At 35.0% G+C, this 13,756-nt stretch overlaps 1 protein-coding gene across 1 annotated transcript in view; it reads left to right on the top strand.

Moving 5' to 3' along the window:
- The window catches only part of Gp210 (nucleoporin 210), a 243,821-nt gene that overhangs the window by 206,713 nt on the left and 23,352 nt on the right, over window positions 1-13,756 (top strand). The window lies entirely within an intron of this gene.

Below are 13,756 nucleotides of genomic sequence, written 5' to 3'. Positions count from 1 at the left end.
TCTATACAAATACAAACAGCTTGTTAGCAGGGAAAATGTTTTGTCAGAGTAGTTTAGTTTTAGTAATGTAACACTTTTGAGGGTTTTTGTACTTGTTTTTTTTTTTTTTGAAAAATATTTATTTTTATTTATTTATTTAAAAGAGAAATAATTATGAATAATTATTATTCCACTTACAAACTAAAGCGCTGGCTGCCAGGGCCTTCGGCTTACGTTAACAAATATTAAGTTTTACTAAATATTAAGTTTTATGTTGTTGATGTTGTAGCGATAAGGTTGCCCCCCGAAGGCTTTGGGGAGTGTTATCGATGTGATGGTCCTTTGCCGGATACAGATCCTGACCATCTCGGGAACGATTTATATGGCCACACTAAACCTTAAGGCCATCCCTCCCTCCCCACCCCACAGTTCCATGAGGAGCTAGGGGCCGTCAGAGCATCGTCTGTTAATGAAACAGGATTCGCCGCGGATAGGTGAGGTTGACAATTGGCGTTGGAGAAGCTATATATTGCGCTGGCAACCTGAAGGGTTGCGCTACACAGCCCCTTGAATCTGGTATTTTAATCGCCTCTTACGACAGGCATACCTACCGCGGGTATATTGACCCCCTAACCCGCTGGGGTATATTAAGTTTTATAGTATACACTGGTTGAGCTTAGGTATATATGAATATATATACCCATTAGACTGGTTCGATTTAATAACCGATATCGCGCCATCGATTTTTCTATAGGATTTGGGCTCAGGAAAAAAAAAGTTCCACTACGCATACCCAAAAAAATAATTTTCGAGCCTGAAAAAAAAATGGCAAAAGGATCAATTTTTCGACCGAAACACTCCCCAAAACCCAAAAAATATTTTTTTTTTCAAAAAACTGTTATCGCCAACGTTTTTACAACAGGTTAAAAAAAAAAAAAAAATATATATATATATATATATGGGGTATTCCATCCCATTTCGACCAATTTCGAACCCGACCCCTGAAAGTTTTTCTTCTTTTTCTAGCTTACGAAAGACGTTTTTCAGAAGTTTTTCAAATTTTTTCATACAACTCAAAAAAAGTTATGAATTTTTAAAAAAATACCGTTTTTGTTTTCAAAACGCTATAACTTTTTCAAAAATTGACCGTTTGGGATTTTTTTTAATATGTTTTTAAATGTACTTTTCGGAAAAAATTCAAAAAAAATTTTAAAGTTTTTTTTTTTGGAATTTTTCAGTTTTTTGAGATTTTTCGAATTTCGCCCTTTTTTTTTTTTTGCTCATAAAAAACTTCAATCAATTCTGCAATCATCCCCACTAATCCCGGAGTGGGCCGAGAATTTTTTTTTTTTTATTTAATTGAAAAAAAAAAAACTTTAAATTTTTTTTAGTATTTTTTCGAAAAGTACATTTAAAAACATATTAAAAAAAAAAAAAATGATCCCAAACGGTAAATTTTTGAAAAAGTTATAGCATTTTGAAAAAAAAAAACCGTTTTCCAACTCAAAATAAGTTTTAAATATTTTGAAAAAAAAAACGGTGTTTTTTCAAAATGCAATAACTTTTTCAACTTTAAACATTTTTTTGAATTTTTTCCGAAAAGTACATTTAAAAACATATTTAAAAAAAAAATCCCAAACGGTCAATTTTTGAAAAAGTTATAGCGTTTTGAAAACAAAAACGGTGTTTTTTTTAAAAATTCATAACTTTTTTTGAGTTGGATGAAAAAATTTGAAAAACTTCTGAAATACGTCTTTCGTAAGCTAGAAAAAGAAGAAAAACTTTCAGCCAATTCTAAAGGGATCGGGTTCAAAATTGGTCGAAATGGGATGAAATTCCCCATATATATAGATATATATATATATATTAGGCCGGGTCGATTTGTGGGGAGGCAAAAAAATCGCCCATTGCTCTGTGAAATGGTGAACCCCCAGAGGGTTTCCAGGGGGTGTGCCGCTGGCATCGGTGGGTCGGGCCTCCAAAGTTAGTGGGGGTCGGTCATACATTTGGACTCGATTGGAGCACTCTAAATGGGCCAAAGTGGGATTTTTCAAAATTTGCCCCTACCCAAAGAAAAATAAATAAATAAATGTAAGGCGCGATAACCTCCGAAGAGATCTAAGGCCGAGCTTCTCTTCCAATTTGCGTCGTGCTCCTCTTGATTTTTCCCTACAAATTGGCCGGACGGGACCTACATGTTTTATGCCTACTTCGAACGGCATCTGCAAGGCAGATAAGTTTTCACTGAGAGCTTTTCATGGCAGAAATACAATCGGAGCGCTTGCCGGACACTGCCGGGGGGCGACCCCGCTTAGAAAAATTTTCTTCTAATTTAAAAATCTTATTTCTAAAATTTTGATGTTGCTTTGCCCGGGAGTTGAACCCAGGGCATACGGTGTGATAGGCGGAGCACGCTACCATCACACCACGGATGCCGCCAACCGCCCCTACCCAAAAGTTCGACCCAAATTGGGGGACACCAGAATTCGTTTTAGAGGTATGGTTCCTTCGGCAAAGTTTCTTATTTTGATCCCTAGAATACGATTTTCACAGAGCAATGAGCGATTTTTAAATCGACCCGCCCTAATATATATATATATATATTTTGGGTTTTGAGGAGTGTTTTGGTCGAAAAATTTACTCTTGCGCCATTTTTTTCTCAGGCTGGAAAATTATTTTTTTAGGTATGCTTAGTGGAACTTTTTTTCCTGAACCCAAATCCTATAGAAAAATCGATGGCGCGATATCGGCTAATAAATCGACCCAGTCTAATGGGTATGCTTTTTTTTCCTGAGCCCAAATCCTAACGAAAAACTGGTAGTGCGATCTCGATTAACTATCGTCCATACAAATCAACCGAGGTTAATACCCATACACTCATACATATATATGTACATATGGGTATGTATGAACTACAAAAGAAAGTGAAGGAAAAATGTTAGTGTACATTTGGATTTGTATATATGTAATATGGATTAGATTATACATATAATGTTACAATCATTATTACGGTCAACTGTGTGGCTGAGGAGGTTGGATTGTTTACTGGTGCCAACTATGGAAGTTCTGTTCCGTTGTAAGTTCGGACAGCTGTCTAAAATGTGCGTTATGTTTAGATCGTTGCAATCGCAAAATGGGCAGTTGGGCTTGTTTGAGCCGTTCAGGAGGTAGGAGTATGTCGAGATTGTATGCCAAATACGAAGTCGCACGAATGTTTTAATTTTATTGTTATGTAATAATATGGTTTCTTGCCACTTGGATTGTAAATTTTGTAAAAGTGGCTGTAATTTCTTCTCCATTCCTCTGACTGGGTATCTTCAATTGCGTTTTTAGCTAGTAGCTTTAAATCTTTATCGGTGAAGTGGTCGGATATTCATAACGCCCAATTCGTAAACATATGTATACTGGCATCGGTTATTGGTAACTTAACCTAAAAAAATGTGATAACTTCATAAAATAGAAAATGTATTTCAATACGAAAAATATAATATCCAACATGTGAATAAATTCACCAACGCAAACATTTGTAGATTACGGGTATGGGGGAAAACCAACTAAGGAATTGCTCTATGACTTCAGTAACCAATTACGTTGACTTCCATAGAGTTGGTTGGATCACATGTTTTACAAGAAATTTGCCAGGGCCTCAAAGTAATTATTCCGCTATTTTCGTTTTATCTAATGACCTACTCATACACGAGGGAACTTTATAGTCGTGATCAAAGTTTTGTTTCACAACTTAAAGCATTTACATGCTCACGCACCACTTTCGTTACATACAATTAAAAATATTTATTTATTCGCAATCATAACAATTTATTTGTACATGATACAAGTAAAAACATCGCCATTTCGACTGCGTCTGTGGGATGTCACCATATCTCAACTGCTCTTTCGAAAACGACCTATCACGAAATGCTTCGAAATTCGGTGTTCTGTCAAGTAAGAATGATATTCCACTCAACAGTTAAGTTATAATAACACTCGTCATTGTATATTTAACTCTAAAAATGCTCGAACTTGTGTATTTGTTATATCTGTAAATAAACTCGGAGTCCCGGGTATCTTACAACTACCGTGTACCACCGCATAAAGCAGGTTATTCCAAACGGCCCCTGCTCCAGAATCTCCAAAACTTTCAGCACTTCCACTACTACTTACAGCACAAATGATTGTATTTGCCAGAGTTATCGGTGGCTGTACCTTCGCATAAAAACTTTGGCATGCACGCTTTTTTATTATACGCATTTGAGTATATAGGAGAAGAGGATTAGGACCCGTATCATTTGCAGTTACCGAACCCCATCCACTCAATCGCATTTCCATGCCCGGTACTAACTTGGAACAGCGAAGGTTTATAGATTTTACTGTCACAGTCTTTATAAATCTATTCACTTTTACTACAGCTATATCCATATATGTTGAGCCTAGATTATAACCAGGATCATAAATAATATCCTGCACATCGCGTCGTTGCCCACTTCTTAATTCGCTGAATTTACGTATATCACTTACACCAGCTAGAATGACGAATTCGTTTTTTGGGTTGTCAAATAGGCAATGTGCAGCTGTAACCACCGAGTACATAGTGACTATGGAACCAGAGCAAATATGAGCGGAATTTTGAAATATTGCCACTGTATGTGCGGTCTGCTCTATTCCAATAGTTTCGCCATTTATAACGCTAAATTGCGCATTCGTATAGGAGACAAGGCAGCTAAAAATGACACACCGGATAGCGAAATTTCTCTGTGAATTCATTGTAGTTTTCGAACTTTTGCACCACTTTTTAAGTACAAAATACACCGAGTTTAATCTTGTGGCCGCTATTTATACCTACATAATTGAGTCATGTGATTAAAAGGTAGGCAAATATTTTTCAGTCAAAATTTAAGGAATTCTAAGTAAAAAAAAAAAAAAAATTTAGTTAAAGCTATACAATAAGAAATCTTGTTTGTTTGCACTCGGCACATTTTAAATAAATAAATGCAAGGCGCGATAACCTCCGAAGAGATTTGAGGCCGAGCTTCCCTTCCAATTTGGGTCGTGCTTCTTTTCATTTTTCCTACAAATGAGACCTACATGCTTTTACGCCGACTCCGGACGGCATCTGCACGGCAGATGAGTTTTCACTTTCTAATTGAAATGACTTTTTTCCTAATTTTTGATGTTACTCTGCCCCGGAGTTGAACCCAGGACCTTCGCTCAAGTTTCAATCAGTTTCTTCAACCCTTCTGTAATTTTATACTTCAGGACCCTCGGTGTAGTAGGCGGACCATGCTACCATAACACCACGGCGTCCGCTTCGATCCATTATAGCTTGTGGAAATTTTCGATACAAAAAGCTTATTAAGCGTTTATATTGACATTTCCATATACATTTTTCATTATAATGGAAAGTTTTAATTAGTTAAACAAATTGCTCTAATATAAAAAAATTAAGGTGTTTATGCTTGTTCCAGAGAAATGAAATTAACTCGGCTGTGACAAAACTTCTACGTAATTGTTCGGTTATACATACCTGTACAATGACCTAATTTTTAATGAATAAATGCAGAAAAGTACAATAGGATACACTTAATTAGTTGTATCTGTTTCCAAACTGCTAATATGGTCTATTTTATACTGCCACAAAACCATAGTTGGCAGCAGTGCACTAAATTCTGAGCAACAACACTACTCGAACTTAAATGGGCTGACATAATCAGTATCTTGTGTTAATGAGATCTAAACATTTTAGTATAGTTGTATCTTGGGATACAACTAATGAATAAGGAAAGCTCTAAAAACATATTTCGGTGAAATTTGATTTGTTAAATGCTTTGCATATATCTCCCTTTTCTTTGCATATCAAGACAAAACTTATGCTCTAAACCACTGTAAGTTGGGTTTGTTTATGATATCGAATGACAATATTTTGTTGATATCTATTGTGCATTGAAGACGATAAGCCCAATTCTAAATATTCCCTAGGAATTTTTTTTACGGACTTTTTTATTCCCGCGGAAAAAATCCTCCAATTCTTTTCTCCTAGGGAGAACAATAATTGGGGAATAGGAAATTCGAATTTTCGAAGTCAGCTGATTTGTCAATCGAAATTTCGTTGCGCGTTTCTTATTTTGTTTAAAAAATTGAAAAGTTTAATTATTGTTACTAATTTGTTTGAAATTAAGAAATAAGGCATAAACAATGCACAGTATTGCATTTCATATGGTATTCACTGAAATGGGTAATGACTTTGTGCCACAGCAACATCAACAGATGAGCATAAGAAGAAGAAGAAGACGGGGGATAACACAAATCCGCTGGATTTGCCTACTTCCATTCAGCAAAGCAATTTTCTGGCGGCCAAGTCGAGTTGAATTCGTCTTTCGTCATATTCCAAAATCTATTTAAGCCTATTTAAACAAGTAAGAACGGGACTTTTCATGAATGGGGCTGAACAATAATCTTATCCCGTTCGTAATCTCCGAATAATCGGATGTATAAGATAAGAAATATATAGTGAACAGAACTGCATACATATTTGTATAGAATTGGGCTGATTGTGTTTCAAAAAGCATCTTTGGTGAAATCAAGGATCAGAGACTGAGGATGGCAGATAAATATTTTAACACAGGGACAACTTCTTACAGTCATTCCCTGTCTAATACGAAAACAGCAGTGGCAGTGTTTATAAAATTTCTTCAGTAAATTTATTTCTTGTTATCATCTGTATTTAATTAGCGAGACTTGCTCATATTGCTTTATACAATTGTTTTTTTTATTGATATTAGAGAATTTGTAAAGTTTACAAACGGCGATGGTTACTAGGACATGTTTCTGAATTTCACTTCTTCATCTGCTAGCTTCTCGGGAGCTGAGTATTGTATTCCTTTTTATTCTCGTTAATTTATGAAAAAACTTCTAAGAAATCTTGTAACTTAAATTATGCGAACCAATCTTAAACTTTCGAAAAAATTGGAAACTTTCGAACTTTTTATTTAGAATTTTCTGAACTTTTTGAGTATGCAGTTTTATAGCCCAATAAATTTTAGTCCATCTAATTTCAAGTTATAGGTCTCTAAAAATTTGTATTGATTTTTTTCAATTTTTCTTTTAGGTAGGAATATGAAATATAAAATATGAAACCCCTACAGAAAAAAAATATCAAAGATAAGTACATGTTTTTAGAGACTTATAACCTGCGCTTTGACAGACTAAAATTGCATGGCCAAAAAATTCAGCAAACTCAACAAAAGGTTAGAAATTTTCGTAAAAATTTATCGATTTTTTTCGAAATTTTTTTTCAAGATTGACTTGCAAAGTTTCAGTTAGTTAAATTCATGGCAGTTTTTTCTAAAATTATCACAAATAAAAAAACTCGAAATTTTATAAAAAAATAACCGCTGCTATTTTCATGTTCCATCAGTGATTTCGAATGGTGCATCAAGGCCGCTATGATGAGGTACTTATGAAGCGTGATTGTATCTTCTGGTGAGGATTATATTTAAGGAATAGAAAAGATTTGTTGAAATTTTTTTCAACATTATAACTTCTTAAATTTTCAAAAAAATTCAAAAAATTCAGCAAACTCAACAAAAGGTTAGAAATTTTCGTAAAAATTTATCGATTTTTTTCGAAATTTTTTTTCAAGATTGACTTGCAAAGTTTCAGTTAGTTAAATTCATGGCCGGTTTTTCTAAAATTATCACAAATAAAAAAACTCGAAATTTTATAAAAAAATAACCACTGCTATTTTCATGTACCATCAGTGATTTCGAGTGGTGCATCAAGGCCGCTATGATGAGGTACTTATGAAGCGTGATTGTATCTTCTGGTGAGGATTATATTTAAGGAATAGAAAAGATTTGTTGAAATTTTTTTCAACATTATAACTTCTTACCTTTAGCATCAACTCGTTCAGGTAGGCAGATAGAACAGTGAACATTTCTTTGCTATAACTTTTAAAATGCCAAAGATAATTGGTGCTCTTTACTTATGAAATCAAGTTAGTGTTTTTCATGGTATGTACGAGTATATGAAAAAAAAAAGGTAGCGTTAGCATTGTCGACTGTAATCCCGTTCTAAATTTTGCCTTCTTTTCAAAATTTTACAATTAATTATTTCCGTTTTAAGAAGTTTAAACAAATTTACGCTTCAAGGATTAATCACACACACATTATTTAATTAATGACTCTTAACGAAAATTGCATCCGTTGCAAAGCCAGTTGGACCAAAAAATGGAAAAAAGTCGCTCACCTGAGGCCAAACTGCATTGTTTAGCTGTCAGTGTAATTAACTGTATTTATTGGTGGACAGACACATGGCGTGCCAACCACCATCCAAAAACTAATTCATTGTACTGTGAACAAATTGTTGTAGATAAAGCACGCCAACAACGCCGTTGACAAACTATGGAAACGTACGATTTTGTTGGGGGATATTGGATGAGAATGTTGATGATGATGGTGAGCTTAGCCATCGGACACGATACTACAACTTTGCAAACCGCACTTAGTTATTATTTTTCTAAGTAAACATTTACTTTAATGCAGGGGCTGAAACTGTTATTCCTTTTATATTATAAGTCCTTGCAAAACTATTAATTTTGGACTTTAAATATATTTGGATCAAGATAAAAATTATTTTCGGATTTTTATTTTCTGAGTCCGATAGAACTAGTTACCCTCGGACTTTTAAAAATAAAAGTCCCGAAATAAAAGTTAAATCAAGACTTTTATTTTTTAAGGCCGAAATAAAAGTCCCGCTTGATAACAAAGAAACGACTTATACGAAATACATTTTTTTTTTAATTCGGATAAGCCGTTTCTTTGTTATCAAGCGGGACTTTTGTTTCGGCCTTAAAAAATAAAAGTCTTGATTTAACTTTTATTTCCGGACTTTCATTTTTAAAAGTCCGAGTGTAACTAGTTCTGTCGGACTCAAAAAATAAAAATACAGATTTTACTTTTATATGTGGACTTTTGTGGAAAAGTTCGAAAAATAAAAAGGATGCATGATTCGACATGATATTGCTATATGGATACCTGGGAACTCAAACATTTTCAACCAGGACAATTTTTTGGCCAGGACTGTTTCGACTCCGAAAAAGAAAATAATAATTATTTTCCGTCCCTGCTTTAATGGAAGGCGACATCAGGTATATATTAAATAAATGTGTTTGTCGGTACAACAGCCACGTCTTATCATTAAGCGTTCAGTAGCGAAAAAAAATTTAAAAAACTTCTACGCCGTACTGCAGCCCCAATGTTTTAGATACGAAGAGAGTGAATGAGATAGGCAGAGAAAAGTAGCGAAAAAAAGCAAGAGAACCTTAGGGAAGTAAGGGGCAAGAGGAAGAAAAAGGGACGGTATGAAATATAAAGTCAAGTTCATTATCCCCTTTCCTTTTTGCTGTTCCCTCTCCTTGTCCCTTTCCGTACATCTGCTAAGGTAAACAAGTTTTAATTGTCCTTATTTGTGATTTTTAATGTACGGATACATGATGGAGAATGCCTTAAGCTGCCGAATGATTAACCAAAAATGGATCGCACGAAACCTCGAAATCGCAGTCTCAGACCGACAGTTACTGCGTTGATGGTACACAACGTCCTTTCAGCGTGATTCGGGACAGGATTGGAAACACGTTCTTTGCAACTTCCCATCATATGTTAAGCTGCTGATCAGAAAATATATGTTCAAAATTTTGTTGCCTTATGCTGGGAGCACTGGAGGATTTGAAACGTGTCTTTTCCAACCTCCCTTAAAAGAGTGACTCCCAGGCTCGTCCGTTTGTCATGCCAGTAAATATGCTGATCGGAATCACATGTAATTCCGATTGGATATTCAATGGAACTAAGTGATTTTAATAATAAATTTTATTTAGTAGTTTAAGTTTTAGGCCTAAACAGCCGTTATAATAAATAAATTAAATTAAATTATAACTGCTAAATTCAATGCCATTTTCTACTTCATATCCCATCAGAAGTTGGTCTCCCCTAGGGCCTTTCAAAAAATTAAGATTTTGTGGAAATACTCGAGGCTTGCCGCCGAAACGCATAAAAGAAAAGAGAAAACATTATGCTTGCCTCTAACTCAACGGAATGAGTTTACGTTTAACTGGCCGGTTAATAAAGGCCTAACATAGACGGAATGTGTCCTTATTGTTGCCAGAATTCGTTTTGACGACCAAACTGAAAAACCACCTTTAGGTACCAGAACTTTTAATATAAAATAGCTCCGCCCTCTTTGCAAATTGTAAAAGGTCCTAGAAAGCTTATTATTATATGACTCAAAATTTGGCAACTTTGTCATTCCTTAGAGCTGGAGCCTTGACCTGGTGAGTGCAGGACATGAACACAACGTCCTCGACCGTTTCTTCCTGCAGTTCGCTCTTCCTACATATGTTTTTACTGACGAAGCCTAACTTACAAATATCTCTTCTTCATGAAGTACTGCGTGATATTATTGCCTTAATCGCCGCCTGACTATCGTTACAATTTCCGCCTGAAAGACACTGCAGTGATTTGGCAGCCTGTAGCATCTACTTTATTCTGGATCGTCACAGTAAGCAGCAGACCCGACACCTTGCTTTAATTTCGAACCATCGGTATAAACAACCTTAAAGCCTCTCAAAAATAGCAAGTAACGACTCTCACTAAGTTGTCAAGAACTCGTGGATAAGAATCATAAATCATAAAGAACCTGTCAAAAAAAATGCTTTACTTTCTCACATTTAAAGTATAAATATAAATATGCAACAAAAGACAAACTGAAAAAAGTTGTACAACAAGACGTGACTTTGTTCGAGTCTGTTTGTCAATAAATCGACCATCGCTGGAGTACTTTGAGGAGATTTGCAAAGTGTAACAGAAACAGCTGTTGCCTTGTACAGGCAGATGTCGATTTGTTTAAAATGTTCACAAAAAATATTTGATAAAGAACGATTGACTTTTTGAGTTCGACTCAGAAATTGTGTTTTTCGATTCTGCAAATGCTCTGTTAATTTTTATACTCAGCTGAGCAGAGCTCACAGAGTATATTCACTTTGTTCGCATAACGGTAATCCGTAACGGCATAAACTAATCGAGATAGATATAGACTTCTATATATCAAAATGATCTGGGTGAAAAAAGAAATTTGAATTTTGAGGTATCTTGATGAAATTTGGTATGTAGGTTCCTGGGCGCTCATCTCAGATCGCTATTTAAAATGAACGAAATCGGACTACAACCACGCCCACTTTTCCGATATCGAAAATTTCGAAAAACCGAAAAAGTGCGATAATTAATTACCAAAGATGGATAAAGCGATGAAACTTGGTAGGTGCGTTGACCTTATGACACAAAATAGAAAATTAGTAAACTTTTGGACAATGGGCGTGGCACCGCCCACTTTTAAAAGAAGGTAATTTAAAAGTTTTGCAAGTTGTAATTTCGCAGTCGTTGAAGATATCATGATGAAATTTGGCAAGAACGTTACTCTTATTACTATATGTATGCTAAATAAAAATTAGCAAAATCGAATAACGAACACGCCCACTTTAAAAAAAATTTTTTTAAAAGCCAAATTTTAACAAAAAATTTTAAATCTGTACAGTATATAAGTAAATTATGTCAGCATTCAACTCCAGTAATGATATGCTGCAACAAAATACAAAAATAAAACAAAATTTCAAAATGGGCGTGGCTCCGCCCTTTTTCATTTAATTCGTCTAGAATAGTCGAACAAAAATGTACCAATCCTTTTGAAATTTGGTAGGGGCATAGATTTTATGACGTTAACTGTTTTCTGTGAAAATGGGCGAAATCGGTTGAAGCCACGCCCAGTTTTTATACACAGTCGACCGTCTGTCCTTCCGCTCGGCCGTTAACACGATAACTTGAGCAAAAAACAATATATCTTAACTAAACTTAGTTCACGTACTTATCTGAGCTCACTTTATCTTGGTATAAAATATGGCCGAAATCCGACTGTGACCAAGCTCACTTTTCCGATATCGAATATTACGAAAAATTAAAAAAATGCCATAATTCTGTACCAAATATGAAAAAAGAGATTAAACATGGTAATTGGATTGGTTTATTGACGCAAAATATAACTTTAGAAAAAACTTTGTAAAATGGGTGTGACACCTACCATATTAAGTAGAAGAAAATGAAAAAGTTCTGCAGGGCGAAAGCAAAAGCCCTTGGAATCTTGGCAGGAATACTGTTCGTGGTATGATTATATGAATAAATTAGCGGTACCCGACAGAAGATTTTCTGGGTCACCCTGGTCCACATTTGGGTCGATATCTCGAAAACGCCTTCACATATACAACTAAGGGCTACTCCCTTTTAAAACCCTCATTAATATTTTTAATTTGATACCCATATCGTACAAACACATTCTAGAGTCACCCCTGGTCCACCCTTGTTGCGATATCTCGAAAAGGCGTCCACATATAGAACTAAGGCCCACTACGTTTTAAATAATTATTAACACCTTTCATTTGATACACATGTCATACAAACACATTCCAGGGTTACCCTAGGTTCATTTTGCTAAATGGTGATTTTCCCTTATTTTGTCTCCAAAGCTCTCAGCTGAGTAAGTAATGTTCGGTTACACCCGAACTTAGCCTTCCTTACTTGTTTTCATATCAAATTGGTATTGATATTTTGCTTTTGCAGATCCTCATATGCTCCTCATATGCTAAGGGCGTATAAAACGGCCATAAATAACATCAAACCTTTGCTGATCCAAAGTTATTTGTTAAATAGCTTTGTATAATTCAGGACCTCGCCTATGGACATTCGTTGTTAAAAATACGCCCCTGACGTAAGCGCCAAAATCTTTGTTTGCTGTACTAAATACCATTGTCTTAGCTGTACTAAGCGATCTCTGTTTTGTGACTATATCGTGCTTAGTTTAAATTTTGTTTTTGCGTTTTTTCTTGCCCTAGGCCAACATTGTAAATATTCACATGGCGCGTTAAGTGTCACTTTATCTCTATGATTAATATCCAATTCAGCGTTAAAACAAGCTGGAATGTAAACATGTAGCGTGCGTCAGCGAGTCGCAGGCTGTCTGTTGTCCTTTGCCTAATGTATATCAACTGAAGTTAAAGCTACCGTTACATGACCGAATAGTTTAGGAAATTAAGGTGTGCTAATGAATTTTGCCTGTAATTTGGTTTTGGCATTGCATGGGCTGTTTTACTTACTTTCATACTTAGAGATACAACAATTTCAAATGCCAACAAACCACTTAGCAACGCAAGCATGAACAAATTATTTTTAAGCAGAGATGATGTCCACCTGCATTAGGCGCTGTCTGCTAGGAAATTTTGTATGTTTGTTTAGAAAATGAAAATTAATTTTTCAAATTAATGAGATTGAGTGGGTAATGCACACTTCGTGGCCATAAGTGAAGAGAGGTGAGAGAGAGCGAGTGTAACAAATTTTTAGATTCTTAAGTGCACTTAATGGAAAATAAACGTGACATTATAGTTCATATTATTGCTCTATTTTATTATTAATTAATGCAGAATTCTAATGTAATTAATTATAATAAATTGAAATGGAAATTTTCTAGCTGTTATAAAATATTGGACTATATTGAAGCCCTTTATTAATTGTTTCTACGAATAATTTAATAGATAGCTTCGTCCTTTATGTGAAAACAATTAAGCTGAATTTATGAGTAAAGAAATATTGCGCGAATTTATCCTTGCTAAGAATGTACCTGTTATTGATGTAACAGTAGGGCATAACTAAAAAGTTGCTGACGTGTCCAATTTGTATAGAGCATT

The sequence above is a fragment of the Eurosta solidaginis genome, chromosome 3 (assembly GCF_040869045.1).
Source record: "Eurosta solidaginis isolate ZX-2024a chromosome 3, ASM4086904v1, whole genome shotgun sequence".
NCBI classification, from domain to species: domain Eukaryota; kingdom Metazoa; phylum Arthropoda; class Insecta; order Diptera; family Tephritidae; genus Eurosta; species Eurosta solidaginis.
Note: the sequence above shows the minus strand (reverse complement) of the source record. Positions and strands in the feature narration are given on the sequence as shown.